General features: G+C 44.2%; 1 non-coding gene across 1 annotated transcript; it reads left to right on the top strand.

Annotated features, from left to right (window-relative positions):
* The first annotated feature begins 18,499 nt into the window (after nt 1-18,499).
* LOC131513361 (U2 spliceosomal RNA) lies at nt 18,500-18,681 on the top strand. Its single transcript, XR_009262559.1, has one exon. It is a non-coding gene; the product is annotated as a U2 spliceosomal RNA (small nuclear RNA).
* The last annotated feature ends 355 nt before the right edge of the window (nt 18,682-19,036 follow it).

The raw sequence follows: 19,036 nt of genomic DNA, 5'->3' as shown, positions 1-19,036 counted from the left end.
ATTTATTCGACTTCCTTTGGACGGTTCTTAACAGCAACCATCCTCAAAGCCCTGATGATGCCCCTGAAGTTATTTATAAACCCTCACTAGTTGCTCCACAAAACAGAGGAAATAGCCATGTTGTCCACAAATTAACTCTTCACATGTGGTTAATGATTTCAACACTAAGGAGGGGGATACGTGCGTGTGGGTGGCACCGAGGGGTAGGAAATAGTCAACGTAAAAGAAGGGGACAATAACCACAAATTTAATTCAGAAACAAAACAGTCTTTCTTTTGGTTTCAATTGTCTCTTTCTGTCTCCATGAATACCTCATGTCTATGTAATGATTGGTTCAAGCCTCACTTAAAACCCAAGCCCTTAACAAGATCCCAGCTCATTGGTTAGCAAGGAGGGAAGAAAGCTTGCTTCGTGCTGTAAAAAGCTTGAGGTAATTGCCCCTCTCCCTGGTCTCTTTGTCTAAACCACTAACTCCTGCAGGACTGAGACTCTGCTTGGAGTTTCCTCCAATATTTGAACACATAAATATAGGTCTGCAAGTGCACTGCCCCTGTTTATGAGCCTTTTAAAGATCAAAGAGTCGTTTTCAGCTGTTGGGCTTGTCACTCTGAAACATACTGTACTTTACCATTTAACGGGTAGTCCTTTCAGAACAGCCCAGGAGACTCTCCCCATCTTTTCTTAACAATGAGTCCTATGGTTTGTGTAAAGAGATGCCCTTAATAGAGGGTTCGATTCTGTCCCCAACGTATTAAAAAGCTCAGTGCCTCCCATTTAATGGAGCTGAATTTTAAAGGGTGCAGGTCTAAGCTTCCATATGTCTCGTTCTGAAGATGCCAAAACTGAGCTTCAAAATCAAATGGTCAAATTGACAAAAGAGAATTTCACAGGGTAGGAAAAAAGTTAAGAACTCACCGGACACTGTTTCTCTAGGTAGTGCCTCCACTTAAAGAATGGCTCCAAAGTCGTGAACATCCTGGAGCCCAGGTCACATTGCTTAACAGTCATTGTCCCTACATGTGTATCTCGTGTTTTCTTGGCAACGCCTTCAATTTCCACTGAGTTCAAATGTGAACTTTGGGACAGCTCACGTTTTTCTTACATAGACTAAGATAGAACAAATAAGAGCAAGAATAAAATGGGAGGGTAAAGAAATTAAAAACCAGAAAGTGAGTTTAAATTGATACATTTTCTGAAATCATAAACATACTTTAGGTCTTCAAAGACCTGCTTCTCAGAAGTATAGTAGGCTGCCTGGCTTGAAGTTAAGAAGAGTTGTGCATTTGGTATGTGAGAAGAAGATTTTGAAAGATTCCTGCCTCCAATTATGGTGGGAGTAGCATGTTGCAGATTAACACTCCCATAGGGAACAACTAACAAAACGTCAGTGTGTGTGTGTGTGTGTGTGTGTGTGTGTGTGTGTGTGTTTGAAGACATCAAACCAAGGTAAACAGGGACCTAAGGGGTCAATATCCTAGAAAGCAAGGGAAGTAGAAAAGAAGTGAGAAGTGATATGAGTCTGACATTTGGCATTACTTTTGTTTTTCCCTTGCAGGCATTTTCTGTTTCTCAAGCCTGCTAAAAAACTAAAAAAAAAAAAAAAAATTTTTTTTTTGGTTAAGCTTCGAGGTACAGGGACAAAAATTAGGTTCAGGGCCCTTTAAGAAAGAGACAGGAGAGGGGCGCTGATAAATTACCCAGGATTTCTATTGAAATGCTCCAAGAGCTATACCTGGGAGTGTAGCTTCACAAATACTGAAACACAGACTCTAATCACCTCAATATCTGCATAGATTTAGTTACTTTAAATCCAAATGCTCTCCAAAGCATAACAGATGCTCAAATTATCTAAACAATTTTTATACACAATGTTAGCTATTCAACCAGAAATTACTTGACACACAAAAAAGACATGAACAAATAACTGAAAATCAAGAGAAATCACAGATAGTTGTCACAGAAATCATAGAAGTTGTCAGATACGGACTTCAAAATATATGCAACCAATAAATGCAAGAAAGTTAGATGGCTATATGTAGACAACTCAAACTATTAAAAAAAAAAGTGGACTTTCTATAACTGAAAAGTACTTGAATTGAAATTAAGAACTTAACCAATGAATTCAATAGTAAATGGAGAGAGGGCTGAAGAGAAGATTCATGAACTAGAAGACAGGTCAAAAGAAATAGCCAGACTCGGGGCGCCTGGGTGGCTCAGTCGGTTAAGTGTATGACCTTGACTCAGGTCATGATTTCATGTCTCATGGGTTTGAACCTGACATTGGGCTCTGTGCTGACAGCTCAGAGCCTGGAACCTGCTTGGGATTCTGTGTCTCCCTCTATCTCTGGCTCTCCCTCCCCCCCCCCCCCACCTCTCTCTCTCTCAAAAATAAACATTAAAAAGAAAAAAAAAGAAATCACCAGACTGAAATACAGAGTTAAAAATAAAAAAGCAGAACATACAGAACAGAGCATAGGACACATAGGTACATGGTGAAAGGTCTGATATACATGTAATCACAATTCCAGGAGAGGAAAAAGAGAGTAGGTGAGAAAAATATTCAAAGAGATGACAATAAATGTCCACAACTAATAGCATCAAGTCACAGATTTAAAAGTGTTTTTAAAAACACCAAGCAGTTTAAATACTGAGAAAACTACACCTAAGTACTTCATAGTAAAATTGTTGAAAACCAGAAACAAAGGGAAAAAACTCTTAAAATCAGTCAGAGAGAAAAAAAAAACATAACACTTTCAAAAGAGCAACCATAAGATTGACAAATATCTTTTAAACAAGACAGTAGAAGCCAGGAAATAATGGGGTAACATTTTCCAAGTGGTGAAAGAAAATCATTGCAAGCTTAGAACTTCTCACTCAGTGAAAACACTTTTAAATAAAGCCAGTTTCAAACAAATGAAAATTGAATTTGTCACCAACAGAACTGCAATACAGAACAATTATAAACAGAGGCCTCTGGGTAGAAAGGGAAGGATTCCATGTAGAAGCCTACAACGGAATTAAGAAGAATGGAAATGGTAAAGTATGCGTGTATGAAACACTAATAATGTCTTGTGAGGTTTAAACAATATAGAGAAAATTAAAATACGTAATAATAACAACACCAAAGGCAGGAGGACATAAAGTTAAAATGCCCTGTGTTCCTTGCGTTATCCATGAGTGATTAAAAAAAAAGTTACTAACTTACGGTAGATTTCAATGTCAAACATGTGTGTTGTAATCTAGAGTAACCATGTAGTGTAATAAACAGAACTCCAGGGCTGCTTCTGCCCCCCCCCCACTCTCCCTTCCCATGTCCTCACTGGATGGCCCCAGGAGTGCCATGTTCACCCCCCCCCCCTCCCCCCGGACCTGGGAGTAATAAATCTTGTCTATTTTCTCAAGGTTTCTAACTGGCTATTCCTGAGCTCATCTTGCAATCATAATAAGAATTACAAAGGCCGGTCCCATCACAACAGTGATTCCAAAAGAAAAGATGTCTATGAGGAACTCACCATAGGCCCAGGTGAGTGCCCCCAGGCATTTCTAGCCAATAGCACCTCTGTCAATAGGGTGAGACCCCGCACAAAACAAACCAGAATAAAAGAATATATAACCAACAAATGCTTAACAGAAAAAAGGAATGATAAGAAGTAACTACTCCAGATAAAGTAAGAAATATAGCAGCTTAAAGAAAACTTAGCAGCTAAAGAAACTTAGCAGCTAAAACAGCACAATAATATTCCACAGTGTCTGTGGTCTAGAATTTGGAAGGCTGCTTGGCTGGGTGGCCTCAGCTAGAGCCTCTCATGAGGTTTCCATCAAGACGTCAGCCAGCGCTGCAGTCATAGGAAGGCTTGACTGGGAGTGCAGAATCTTCTTTTAAGATGACTCATTTATAAAGCTATTGGCGGGAAACCTTAGTTCTTCACTACATGTGAGCGGATGTTTGAGAGTCCCAATAGCGTTCTTCTTGTGATCTAGCCTTTTAAATGATTCACTGCCATTTCTGCCTATTCTGTTTGATAAAATTGAGTCAGTGTGTCTAGGGCACATTCGCAGAAAGATAAAGCTGCATCTCTTGAAAGATGAAATATCAAAGAATCTGCGGGCATATTTTAATGCCATGAAAAAACGAGATAAAAGGAATCATAGAAGGTGAGACAAAGAGAAAACAGAATACAAAAAGTAGATTTCAGATTACATATATCAGGGGCGCCTGGGTGGCTCAGTTGGTTAAGCGTCCAACTTCAGCTAAGGTCACGATCTCCCAGTTTGTGGGTTCTAGCCCTGCATCGGGCTCTGTGCTAACAGCTCAGAGCCTGGAGCCTGCTTCAGATTCTGTGTCTCCCTCTCTCTCTGCCCTTCTTCTGCTCGCACGCTGTCTCTCTCTCTCTCTCTCAAAAATAAACAAACATAAAAAAATTAAAATTACATATACCAGAAACTATTCAATATGAAAACCAAATATTCCAATTAAATACAAAGACTATAAGACTGGATAAAAAATATGCTGCTTATAGGAGGCACACCTTAAATGAGAATACACAAAGATTTAAAATAAAAGAATGGAAATAGACCCTCATGCAAACATTAACCAAAAGAAAGTGTACATAGCCATGTTAATATCAAATAAAATAGTCTGAAAGGCAAGGAGAGTTTCTATAACATAAAGAGGAACATGTCATAATGGTAATGATATTTTGTAATAAAAGGATTAATCCACCAATAAAATACACTGCAGATATTAAATAAATAACATATATTAAGAACAAAATGCCAATAAATGTGGAAACAAATTAATGGGAAAATTCTTAGAAAATACTTCTAAAGTTGACACAAGAAGAAATAGAAACTCTAAATAGATCTCATGTCTGTTTAAATAATTGGATATATCTTTCACTGATAAAGTTTGTTTACAATTGGTGTTATTATTTCCTTAAATTTAAACTTATTTAAGTGTATTTAAATTTAAATTAATTTCTTAAAATTAAGAACACCAATTGTAAACAAATTTCTTCAGGTGATAAAAGAAAAGACATGTCCTCCACATTTTCTAAAGGCAGCATAACGTTAACCTTGACACTAAGGCCTGACAAGAACAATGCAAAAACAGGAAAAGGATAGCCCAATCTCATTCATAAGCAATAGAGGAAAAGCAATTGAATAAAATATTACCAAACTGAATTCAGCAATATCAAAAAGGATAATTAAGGTGCCTGGCTCAATTGGTTAAGCATCTGATTCTCAATTTGGGCTCAGATTATGATCTCATGGTTCATGGGTTCAAGCCCTGCATCGCACTCTGTGCTAACAGTGCAGAGCTTACTTGGGAATCTCTCATTCTCTCTCTACCCCTTCCCCACTTGTGTTCTCTCTCTCTTGCTCTCTCTCTCTCTCTGTTTCTCTCTCTCTCTCTTTCTCTCTCTCTCTCTCTCTCACACACACACACACACACACACACAAATAAACTTTTTTTAAAAAAAGTTAATACATCACATCAAGTTGTGTTTGTTCCAAGAATTCAAACTGGCTTACTATTCAATAATCAACTAAATCTATGAGAATGGCGTAAACTGTGGTCTCTTTATGTATGGGATACTATGCAGTAATGAAAGTTAGTAAACTACTGATACAGCAACAAGATCTTTCTCACAAACAGAAGGTTTAGTTAAGAAGCTAAACAAAGATGGGGCGCCTGGGTGGCTCAGTCGGTTGGGCGTCCGACTTTGGCTCAGGTCACAATCTCACGGTCCGTGAGTTCGAGCCCCGCATCGGGCTCTGTGCTGACAGCTCAGGGACTGGAGCCTGTTTCGGATTCTGTGTCTCCCTCTCTCTCTGACATTCCCCTGTTTGTGCTCTGTCTCTCTCTGTCTCAAAAATGAATAAACGTCAAAAAAAAATTTTTAAATATAAAAAAAAGAAGCTAAACACAGAGTACATACTGTATGGTTCCGTATATATAGACTTCAAAATTGGCAAAAGTAATCTAAGGTTATAGAGTCAGGATAGTGATTACTTCCTCTAGAAAAGAAGAGAAAGCTTTGGAGGAAGTATGAGAGAGACTTCTAGGGTATTGGTAATGTTCTATCTCTGATATAGGCGGTAATTACTTAGAAGTATGTTCATTTTGTAGTAATCAAGCCAATCACTGGTTACAATTTGTGCATTTTTCTGCATCTAAATGGATTTGACTATCAGAACTAAAGCTGATGTTTAAACATCCAAGACCTAAGAAACCAAGTTATAACAAATAAAAATTGGCATATATACAATTCCAAAGAGGACATTTATCCACTATCTTACTTGCTCTTCACTCCAGTCATCAGAGGTAGCATTGGGTGTGTAGGTGGTCATGGTTATTATCCCCATTACACAAAGAAACTGAAATATTGAAAAGTTCAGTGACTCATCCAAAATGCTATTATCACAATGCCAACATCTAACAACAATCCAGGATGATTGAACCATTGACCGTATTGTCCAGTATGGACCATATTTGGACCATATTGTCCAATTTAACAAAGCTCAGTTTAAACCACCCCAGTGGAATTCATGAACATGACTACACAGATTCCATTTTTCCCATTGCTTTACAAAGCCAGATCATCCTGTGTGGAAAGGTGGATGGAGCATAGACTTTGAAGTAAGATCAAACCTGGGAGGGAAAAAATCTATACCTTATCAAAAATGGACTGTGTAAATTTGGACATGATACTCCATTGTTCTCAGTGTTGCTTTCCTCGTCTACAAACTGAGACAAATAACTCGCCTCCCAATAAGGTTGTGTGAAGAGTAAATTAGATGACATGGAAAAATTGCCCGGCATGATGCCTGAAAGCAACTGGCCTTCAGTCATGTTGGTTCTACCCCTCACTGGGCCAATGATTTATACTGCTTAGTGTGATTAGGAATCACCATCGTGCTTTTTTTTCCCGATGGGATATGCATTTCAAGAATCCCTGGAATTATGGGAGGCGTGGCCCCTTGTTAAAGGAAAGCAAGTGAGGACGATGTGGGGTTGGAACAGGAAGCCTTCTTAGTAGCTATGTAGCTGACCTTTGCTTCACTCCTGAAGAAGGGTGGACCTGACACTGTTACTTAATCTCAAATTTCCTGGACTTTGTTCCCTATTTGTCTTCTCAGAACTTCCACCCAATTTTCCTCAAAGCCACCTATTCCTTGGAGACTCTGATCAGATGCTTCAGTCTCTTCCCACCGGCGTCAACATGTGTTGGCTTAGCAGCCACCCCACCTGGGTTCTATTGATAAACACATCCACGTGGCCTGGTCATCTCAAATATCACAGTTGATTAAGTCTGGATGGTATGATGTAATCATTGCTGCTTTGTGTGTTCTCCAGGTGGTTTATGTGGCACCGTCCTCCCTGCCTTTGCCATAGATCCTGGGCTTCAATAATTAGCTATAACCCGAGTTTCATGATTACCTCTTTGGCCCCCTTGTGTCTGCCTACATCCTTTCTCTTCAGCAAGAGGTGGTTGTTTCTAGAGCAAGTCTTGGACCATCCTTTGGCATCCTACTGTTGGAAATGAGGCTGGGGGCACCAGATGAGGCACCAAAAAGCAGCTGAAGTCAACCTAGCCGAGGATGGGGGCAGCCCACAGACACAGAAGTATTTAAGGTAAGAGTCAAGGGCTCATTCAGACATTGAGAAGGATGGAGACAGATGCCCTCAGCGTCTGGGTCTACAGGGGAGATCACATTTCCCCTTTAAGACTCAGGTCTACCTGGTGGGCACTACCTGTAGCAGATAATTTAATTAAAGGGACCACACACACCCTTTTGATAAGGGAGATGTGCCCTCTCCAAAAAAGCGATGAAATTTTTCCGCTAAAGGTACAAGGCCAGGGTCATATTCATCCATCCTCCTACCAAATTCTGAGACCAAACACAATGATGGAAGTAGTAGCAGTCATAAAACAGTAAATGTATCGAGTGCTAACTCTGTGCTTAGCCCTTATGAACTACTCTACAAGGATGATCTCGTTTAGTCTTTATAATAACCATATGAGAGGTACATTATTATTTTCATATTACAGATAGAGCACCTGAGCCTTAGAGAAGTTAAGCAGCTTGCTCATGGTGACACAGCTAGTAAGTGGCAGAGTCAGGGTTCCAACCCAGGTAATCCCTTTCTGGAGCCCAGGCTTTTGGTCTAGACACTATACCGTCTCCCTACAGATCATGTTGTCGTTTATTGAATGAATGAATGAATGAATGAATAAGCAAGGGAAAGAAACTATGGACTGAGTGCTTACTACACAACACACAGCAAACTAGGAATACTGTGACGTTTTCTAATTTGCCCAGGCAGGCAAATGGTGCCATTGGGCCTGGAGATAAGGAACACAAAAGACTGGACATCTGTGAAAAGGAAGGTAGTGGGTTGAGTTTGGGTTGTGTAGAGTTAGGATATCTGTGTGGGACATCCTGGGAGGCTCTGCATAATGATCTCCCTACACGCCTCCCATCCCTAAGTTTCCCATCCGTGCTGAGATGGACAATAACAGAAATTGCATTTCCCTGACATTGCTCATGTATCTGTCAATCGAGTATGTCAGGATCTTCTTAATTAGACTGGTAGCTCTCAGAGAATAGGGAGCTTCCTCATACATTTTCAAGTCCTGTTTCCCTACTCAGTGATCAACTTGACATGACCGTTCTGCAATTTGAGCCACAGATTGTTTGGGGGGAGCTAAATTCAAGAGTGCACCAAACAAACCTGCTTCTTACTGATGTGGTGCATATGCCTTTTGGCCAAGCAGGAAGAATTCTTTTGGCTTTCTGTGAGACACCCCTGACAGGCAGATCAAGTTGAATTAGGTGCTTTCAATTAGTTGTTAAGGGGTTTATTTCAGAAACAGCATCCTTCAAAGCTCGGTACAGATCCTATCTTCCCCATGAAGCGCTCTCTGAGCATCCTGGCCCATCACAATGTCTCCATCCTCCAGACAACCACCAAAACTCACCGTCTGGACCATAGTCCGGCACTGGCCATCTGTCACTTTTTTCATTCCTTGTCTTATACCAACTGTAAGTTTCATGAGGACAAAGACTATGTCTTCTACTTCTCTGAGTAGCACGATAGGATTTTTAGATATGTATTAATTCCACAAATCGTTATTGCACATCAACAATATGCCAACCAGGAAGGCAACAGAGACAAAACAGATCAAAATCGCTTCCTCGGTGGAGGAACTCTCCCCTATACTGCCTTGTCCTCACCACAATGCTCTTCCCCTATTCTTGCAGAGTACAGAGATCAGAGTCGCATTTTTAAGGTGATCTCCAAAGAATGGCAAGCCCAGGTCAACCATACTGGGTTGAAAAGAGAACACATGAGAACTAGATGACCCTTTACCTAGGGACTGGAGATGGGCTGCCTAAGCAAGGGGACAGAAGGGGCAAAAATTGTGGGTGTCTAAGGTGGGCCCCTGTGCCCTATCCTATGGTGAGCTTGGAACCCACTCATGCCTGCAGCTAATTGTTAAATTTTCAGAAATTTTATGAACTGGTTGAGGTTAGCAGCTTGAAATTGGCCATGGAGTTAGTTTTCACACTTTTGCATCCAGCAAAGCTCCAAGTGTGGACCTTTCTGCACCCTTTCCCCTCCCCAGCACCAGAGCTAACTGTTAGACATTTACCAGCACTGCTGAGCCTGCAGCCTCACAGAGTTGCTTCCCCAGCCTCCACCCCAAAAGCAGTTGGGTAGAAAGGGCAGCAGGACTAGAAGGGAGGATCTGACACAGCATCAGAGAGCATCAGAAGTTTCCTTGCTTCCTCAGAGGGGTGTGCACAGGGCCTCACAGTGTGAACAAGAAAGAAACAGAGTCACAAGCTGACAGCTGGAGACTTTAGGGGGACACAACCATCTCACAATTGTCTTAGTCATTATTAGAAGTAACTAGTGCAATGAAAGTGGGCGATGGTGAGGGTATGGTATGAAGCAAGAGATGATTAATCCAACCATGTGCTCCTGAGATCCAAGGAAGAGGAAAAATAGGAAGAGGAGGAGGAAGTGGAGGAGGAGAAAGACATAGCACATGCACTGGTTGCCTGGAGAAGACCATGACAAGACCACAGACCTCTCAGCAGGAGCCAAAGACCAGATGCCATGATTATAGGCAGATGCTGCCCTGGAAGGAGGGGAAGGCAGAAACTCTCACCAAGCACGTTCCCAAAGCAACCGAAAACAAAGCAAAACAAAACACCTAAGCGAATGAGTTACCCTGAAGTAAACATAATTTTTTCTACCCATATTAGTCTGCTCAGGCTGCCATAACAAAATACCACAAACTTGGTGTTTTAAAAAAAAAAGACATTCATTTCTTACACTTCTAGAGGCCGGAAGTCCAAGATCAAGGTCCATCAGGGTTCGGTTTCCAGTGAGGGCTGTCTTCGTGATTGGTGGATGGCTACTTTGTCCTCACATGACCTCTTCTTGGTGCACACGTGGGAAGAAAAAGCATGGTCTCTCTCCTCTTCTTGTAAGACCACCAATCCTATTGGATCAGAGCCCCAATCTTCAGACCTCACTTAACCTTAATACCTCCTAAAAGTCTTATCTCCAAAGGCACTAACAGTGGGGCTTGGGACTTCAACATTTGAATTTGGGGAGATACCAGTGCATGGTGCTATCACTAGGTGGAAAGGGAGCTTCCAACAAGGACTGAGTTGACATAGTGTTGGGGTTGTGGCCAGCAGGCACTCTCTCCAGGGCTAGTGTAAGTCTAAGTTGGCACAACCTCGTGGGGAGGAGTTTGGAAATATTCACAGAACTTACAGAAACATTTACCCCGTATTCCAGTGATTCCACTTCTCAGAACTTTTTCTATGAACCCAACTTCCTCTGTGCAAGTCGACATATCCACGCCGTTATTCACTGTAGTTGAATCACTGTATTGTACACTTGAAACTAATGTTACACTTTATGTTAACTAACTGGAGTTTAAATAAAGGCTTTAAAAACATCGAAAGCAACCAGGTGGCCATCAGTTAAATCAATAATGAAATAGTCTATGACTATAAAAAAAGAATGCTGAAACTCTCTACATAGTGATATGTAAAGGAAAGGACTACGTATTACATTTTATGAGAAAGGGGAGTAATAAGGATATATCTTCACCTTTGGTTCTATTTTAAAAGGGTCCACAACAAACCAATAAAATGGGAACAAGACATCTTAAGGTGTAGCCTTTTCATACTGTTTTGCTTTTATGTAATGATCGTGTGATCTACTGAAAAACAACAAAAAAAGTAAAGTTGCATTTCTGCACACTTGAGTTTGAGACTCGTAAAGATTCACTGCCTGCTCTACCTGTGTCCACCATGTTGAGATGGCCAAGGAGTGTTTTCTGATTAACCCCATCTGATCCCATTGAGTCATCAGCATGACTTCAATCCTGTAAGAACGTGATGCGAATCAAGGTTATGTCTGACCTTGCCGGAAATAGGGTTGAGTCCATTGAGTAGCATGTGACTTTAGGCAGGTCACCATCCCTCTCTTGGCTTCCATTCTTACGTTATAAGGAAAGGAATCAGTTCAGTTCAGCAAATATTTATTGGGAGGTGACTCCCATCCTGGAGACTCGGAGCTGCCTAAGATCCAGTGCCTGCCCTCAAGCACTTCGAGGACTGGTTGGTGGAGGCAGTCAAGAAAAGCATAAGGCCAACAGAATGTGGCAGGGCCACAGAAGTGACTCTCGGGAGTGCTGGTCCCTAACCTGTGTGCTCAGGGAAGATTTTCTGCAGCAGAAGGGGGAGGGAGGAGGCGTCCAGGCAAAGAGAAGAGCAAGCAAAGGCATAACCGGGGCCCAGGAGGGAAGCCCAAGCACCATGGATTCTGGAAGCATCAGCATGGGCCAGAGAGGTGTAGGAAATGCAGCTGAACATGTGCCCTCCCTGAGCTCCAGCCCATCCTGATTCCCCAGGAGTTGTGTTCTACCTGTAGCCCTCTGTGGGAGCACGGGGAAGAAACCCTCAAGCTCTGTGACCGGGGCACGGGCCACACCACGAGGAGTGAAAGCAAAATGGGGCCCCACAGGGACCAGGGCCAAGAGAAAGTCTCCTCGCTCCGACTGGAGGCCCAGGCTAGGTAGACAGGAACACCTCCCCCAGGCCCAAGTTCTGCCGACCCCTACAGGAGCTGCCTCCGTTGTTATGGAGGAGTTAGGGAGATGGTCCCCGAGACCGGCAACCCACCACCCCCAGCACCTAGGTGCCCCTGGGACCTACAGCTTGTTCTGCTCTCCAAGAAATGTGCCCACCCTAGATCGCTTCCCGTCTCCCCACTCCAGGGTCAGCACTGCCTTTGGCTGCTCACGTGCCCAGCTAATCAGTGGCCTTGCAGGGCTGGACCCGGGGCTTGGGTTACATGGCATCATCGTCATCTTATTTGATTCTCACAACAATCCTGCAGGTTGTAATCCTATATTCATTGCACACATGATACACTGAAGTTCAAAGGCGTTAATTGGCCCAAGTTCCCCGGGACACTTAGTGGCAGAGCTAGGATTCGATTTCAGATCCCTCCTTGCCAAGCCAGGAAACTGAGCCTAGAAGGGAAGGCCTGTTTGTTTCCTTGACCAGCAGGTTGGCTGTTCCAAGCTTTGTCCCAACCATCTGGGCTGGGCTCCTCCCACGCCCCAGCCTGCCCCACTCATCCCCCAAACCCAAGGCCAGTGCTGCCCCCACCCCCTGAGCATGGCTGGATCAGATTAGCAAAAGCAGCCGCGTTCACAAGATTGCCCTACTTGGCTCCGGCAATTAATTAAAAGCCGTCTGAGAGCCTCCAAAGGGCCTGCAAGCTCCAGCAAGATACAGCACACACAGTTTAATCCAAACTATTTGCTGTGTTTTTCCCTTCACTGGAGAACCAGTCCTTACCTGTTACCTGAACCTGATTAAATTTTTAAGCCGCTCATTCTTGGTGCCAACCATGAGCCAACGTGTTGGTCATTGGGAGGTAGGGAGGTGGCTGGAAACTTGACAATGATAATAATTGATCAAAACATACCTCGTTGTGTACTGGCTGTTCCATGGAGCATCCAGGATCCACACCAGGCACTGCTTGTCCCGGTCAACAGTGCTATTTGCACACATGAGACCTGCAGGCCCAGCCTGGATATGGCAAGAGCCAGAAGGATCCAGCCGAGAGTGATCTACGGTCAGGGCTGTTTTGCGACCACGATGGGGACCTCGTGACCCCAGAGGCTGTTGCCCATTGGCTCCTCCCTGTCTTAGGAGGGGTCTTCGGGATCAGATAACCCAATGTCACATCACCCACCAGCCTCATGGTCTATATTCTGCCGGCGTTAAACATCAGAGTCCTATGGGCTCTCCCACCAAACTGTATCCGAGTCCATCCCGTTTTAGCTGCCTCAGTGCCAACACCTGGCTCTGGGGCCACCAAACTTTTCCCGGAAAGAGCCGGGTAGTAAATATCTTAGGTGTTGTGGATAAAGGGGCAAAATCAAAGACATCATGCAGGTACTTACATAACAAAAGAGAAAATATACTTCCATGCATTTTTGTTGTGACATTTAAAACATAACGATATTAACAACGGAGTGCAATTTTTTTTTTCAGATGCAAGTCAACAAATGAGAAGAATAGAATTCTTTTGTGGGGGCATAACATTCCTCTTAACTGAGATTCAGAGCTAGTGTTCTCTGCCACCGAATCAATTAAGAATATTTACCTGCTGGGGAGCCTGGGTGGCTCAGTCGGTTAAGCGTCCCACTTCAGCGCAGGTCATGATCTCACGGTTCATGAGTTCGAGCCCCGCATGGGGCTCTGTGCCGACAGCTCGGAGCCTGGAGCCTGCTTCCGATTCTGCGTCTCCCTCTCTCTCTCTCTCTGCCCCTCCCCTGCTCGTGCTCTGTCTTCTTCTCTCTCGAAAATAAATAAAAATTTTAAAAAATTAAAAAAAAAAAGAACATTCTCCAGGCTTAACAGGTGTCCGCCCAGATTTGACCCATAGCTGTAGCTAACAGACCCCTGCTGTCGACCAAAATACCTTGCCAAGGTACTGAAACATCTTTCTACAGTTCTCCCGCTTCCATTCTTGTTCCCAGTAAGTCTGTCCTCCAGTTGGTACCAGGCAGACCTTGGTAAAGACTATATTTGGTCTTTACGCCTCTGCTTAAAACCTTCCAGTGCCCTCCCGTCCCAGTGGCCTGGAATGCTAGGGCCTGCTCCAGACATGGAGTCTCCCCGGGGAAGCTCACACACCAGGGAGAAAGACGGTCCCCAGGACGGGGGTCCCCCTGCCTTCTTGAGGTTCAGAGGGGGACGCAGAGGGCTGGGCCTGAGGAGAGCAAGCAGGGAGGGGGTGGGGTCGCGGCCCCTCCGTGCACAGCACTCGCTGCTCCTGATATCCGAGCACTGAGTGCAGAAAGGGCGGAGGAATCTAGTCTGACGAGCCAAATATACGCCAGACATGGTATTTCTAGAGCTCAATTATGAGTATAGTGAGTGACAGTGTGGTTCATTGTCATCCGCAAGGAGCCAGATCGGGAGATCAGTTCAGAAAACCGGGAAAACAGGGTTCTGTTTCCGGCTTTGCCTCTAACCAGCCGTGCGACCTCAGCCAAGTCAGCAGCTCTGGGGGCTTCTGTTTCTTCACGAGTAAAAAGTGAGGGGGGTCATCCCCTAAACTGCTGATAATCAGAATTAATGCATAACTTAAAAATAGATCCCTGGGCCTCGCCCAGAATTTGCTGAATCAGAAGATAGGACACTGTGGCACACATATGCATATACATGTAAACCTAATATATACATATATTATCCATGGCTATATACACACATCCATACAATTACTATATATAGTATATACGTACATTTTGTATATTGTATATGCATATAAATGTGTATATGTGCATGCATACCTATATATGAACGTAGAGGCATATTTAAAGATTTATATACCACATACTATATTTCTATATATTGCATAGATTCATAAATACTCCTATATATTATATATATGCGCATGTACATGTATGTACACATATATACATTGGCTATACATACACACATTTACACATACACACGCACATAAACCTACATACACACACCTACACATAACGTGCACACATACACACACACACACACGTGTGTGTGTGTGTGTGTGTGTGTGTGTGTGTGTTCCCTCGGTGATTTTGATGATCAAATACACTTTATTTTTAAATATTTATTTTTGAGAGACAGAGAGAGTGTGTGTGTGTATGTGTGTGTGTGAGCAGGTAAGGGGCAGAGGCGGGGGGCGGGGGACAGATGATCTGAAGCGGGCTCTTACTGTCAGCAGAGACCTTGACACGGGGCTCGAACCCATGAACCGTGAGATCATGACCTGAGCCAAAGTCAGACACTTAACTGACTAAGCCGCCCAGGAGCCCCAGATGATCAAATACATTTTAAAGACACACACTATCCCCAGGTTTTAAGGGTCTATTTGACAAAGAAAGGCGGTGCCTTTCTCTACTTCACACACTGTAATGATAAACATATTTATAAAGAATTGCTAAGCCCTAGGGCACCTGGGTGGCTCAGTTGGTTAAGTGTCCAACTTCAGCTCAGGTCATGATCTCGTGGTTCATGAGCTCAAGCCCCACGTCGGGCTCTGTGCTGATGGCTCGAAGCCTGGAGCCTACTTCAGATTCTGTGTCTCCCCCTCTCTCTCTCTGCCCCTCCCCTGCTCACACTCTGTCTCTCTCTCTCTCTCTCAAGAATAAATAAACATTAAAAAAAAAATTTAAAGAATTGCTAAGCCCAGAAGTTGAAGCCTCTTAAAGAATCTCATGCCTCTTGAGGTTAAGAGAGAACTAATGAACAACTAGATTTGGACTCTAAGACGGACTCTAAACAATTACAAAGCACTCTACAGTTTGCCTATTGTGTCGTCACCTCTATGCCCACAACAAACTGCGGATTATTACTTCAGTTTTACAGAGGCCGCTACTTTGCCAGCATCACATGACTGATAAATTGCCAATCTGGGATTTGACCCCAGGCTTCCAAGCTTTGGACTCCGTGCTGTTTCCCTCAGGGAAAAAATTATCTTGAACATTTTTTGCAAGAAGAATTAGTGGGACAAGTAATAATCACTGCAAATTCCAAATTGGTGGAATCCAAATTAATACTATTGGAGTGATATCAGCGACTGGTACCTGAGAGATTCTCATTCTTTCAAAGTTTCCTGCCCCTACAGACTTTTACTGAGAAAACTTTCCAACTTTCCACTTGCTCAGGGTTATGAAGTTCCTGCTTATTTAGACAAGGAAAATAGAATTTTATAGCTGGATTTCTTTTGACAATTACCTTGGAAGAAAGAACGGCGCCTGGACTCAATTAGTTTCTTCTGAGGGCAGAGAAAATGACGTGGGATAACAACACAATTCCAAGTCCACGTTTGTTTGTTTGCTCAACAGACATCTGAGGGTCCGGACCATCATTCTCTGACAGGGGACTGTCATCATCTTGTCTCCCATAACCGTACAAAGCAGGGAAGCCGGGGGACTGGAGGGACTTCCGTAACCGAGGAGGATATGGTGACAACCATGAGCCACCTGGCAGTTGTCAACCCCGGCTGTGAACCTCTTGGGGGACTTCTACCTCTGTGAGCTCTATCTGTCAACAGGCATTCGTCAACACCCGGTCCTTGTGTTGAGTACTGAGTCCCGAAGACCGTCATGGTCTGAGTCTCATGGCGGAGGAAGCAGTTGTTGGAAACCTTCCCAAGGCATCTAGGTTTTCTCACAAGCGTTCTTACATCCTTAATTAATACTTGGTATACCGCATGCGACCTGAATCTGCATTCTTTTGTCGTGCAGGTTTCCAATCAGCCCCATACCATTCACTGTCCCCCTCTCTGCCTCTGTCCATGCAACCAGTCCACGGGAAGCAAGCCTGCCTCGATGTCCCCACAGGATCCTGGGATCTGCTCCTCACATCCTCCTAATGCATCAGTTCCCAACCTGGGCTGATGCAGAGGAACCAGAGGAACTTGGGGAGCTTCACAAAGTACCGATACCTGGTGGCATTCTCAAACATTCCAATTTACGTGGTCTGGGCTGGCCATCAGGCTTTCTAGAAGTTTCTGGGTACTAACGGGCAGCCAGGGTCAGAAACCTTGGTTCTAAGCTTCTCTGAACCAAAGAATTACAATTCTGGAAGTTCCAGCTCTTCACCGAGGGGAAGATGAAGGCTTTCACTGATGTGGGAAGGCAGCAAATAAGGAAAATGACTGTCTACACTTGCAGTTCCCCAGATGATCTTTGACTTTCCACAGCTCTCCGTAGTTTAGACCACCCCTCAAGTTTCCTGTGTAATGTGGCTTTGAGGTGACACGTACACACAAATACACACCCAACTAATTGGAAAATAATTAAAAATTTTCAACTGAACGTAGTGAACAGCTGTTTTTAGAACACAATGGTTAGCTTGTTGGTCTGTAGACAATTATCAGGGTTGTATTTTTTCTGAAACACACACACAAAAGTCAGAGGCTGCCCAAAAGCAAGGTACTCATGGTGCCTGTACGTACTAAAGAGTTTTGAGCCTTTCAAGTAGATTTTCAAAGATTCATGTGTGTATTTGTTTCCTGTGACTGCTGTAACAAATATCACGGACTAAGTGGCTTAAAACAACCCAAATGTATTCTGGTGGTTGAAGCCTGAAATGGGTCTAACTAAGCTAAAATTCAGGTATCCGCAGGGCTATGTCCCTTTCTAGAGGCTCGGGGACAGGATCCGTTTTCTCGCCTCGTCCAGCTTCTGGAGCCCACACGCTTTCCGGGGCTCACGGCCCCTTCTCCCTCTTCAAATCTAGCACACACAGGTTGGGTCTCCCTCATGATGACATCTCCCTCGTTCTTTAGCCATTTCTAAGCGTGCAGGTCAGGGGTGTTAAATGTACCCACAATGTTGTGCAAGCATCTCCACAACCCCTTCATCTTACAGAATATAACCTGCCCCCACCCTCCCCCACCCATCCCCAGCGACCCACCCCTCCCTTCCTCCCAGTCCCTTTCTGTCCCTTGGGCCTCCTGGATGGAGACCATCCCTTTTCTCGGTCTTCCCCCGACCCCCGCCCCACTCCCTTCCCCGTCTCTCCCTTTGTTCTCTCTTGCCTATTAAGTATCCCTTAAAATCTTCCAAACAATAGAGAGCTGCTCCCTCTGGGACAAACCAAGATGAGGACAGAGCAGGCTGGGAGTGGGGTGCGGCCGGGGATATCCCCGACGAGTGATCATGGAGAGAGCTCGCGGGCACAAGCCGCCGCGCTCAGCCCTGTAGGAAATGGAGGGAGGCTGGGGACATAGTGCTTGTGCTCCAAGGCTTGGCGTCCAGTGGGGAAGATAAGACATGTCCACATGGAAAGGCGGTGACACCAGGCAGTACAGGAGGTGCTTGACCACAGGGCAGGGAGAGTTCCAAAGTTGTCAGTAGGTCAGCGGTTTAGGACTTGTATGCAATGCATCGCTTCTCGGCCTTTTGGCTAAGATCAAGTGTAGGACTTGTATGCAATGTAATGCATTTTTCTGTGAAAAACAGCATTCTGAGAAGAGGGTAGGTTGTTTGATTGGCTCATAAAAGCCAACGTAACCGTAAAGTATGTAACAAGCACAGCACCCCAAACACCTTTTCAGGTGCACCCGCCTATCTAGCGATGAAACCTCAGCAGGAAAGTGCCTTCTGGTTCCAACTTGTGACCAAAACATTCCCATTTCCTCCCCGCCACCACGGGCAGCCCCAGGGCAGGGGCTTGGACGAAGGGAGAGCTGGGTTTTCAAGGTCCCGGTAACTTGCTGAAGTGAAGTGCTAAGTGTCCTTCTCCTGGCCAATTATTTGAACTGAGAAACCAGCCCGGACGCGGTGGGTTGTTCGTAAATGAAGGGTTATGAAAGCAGAGCTCACCGTCTTGATCTAGATGCCAGATGTGTGGGCAGGAAACAAGAGCGGGGGCTCATGGTCAGGGATGCTTCAGAGAGGAGGCAAGGATTGACCTGGGTCCA

This window comes from Neofelis nebulosa, chromosome 5, assembly GCF_028018385.1.
Source record: "Neofelis nebulosa isolate mNeoNeb1 chromosome 5, mNeoNeb1.pri, whole genome shotgun sequence".
NCBI lineage: Eukaryota > Metazoa > Chordata > Mammalia > Carnivora > Felidae > Neofelis > Neofelis nebulosa.
This window is presented reverse-complemented; position numbering and strand designations above follow the sequence as displayed.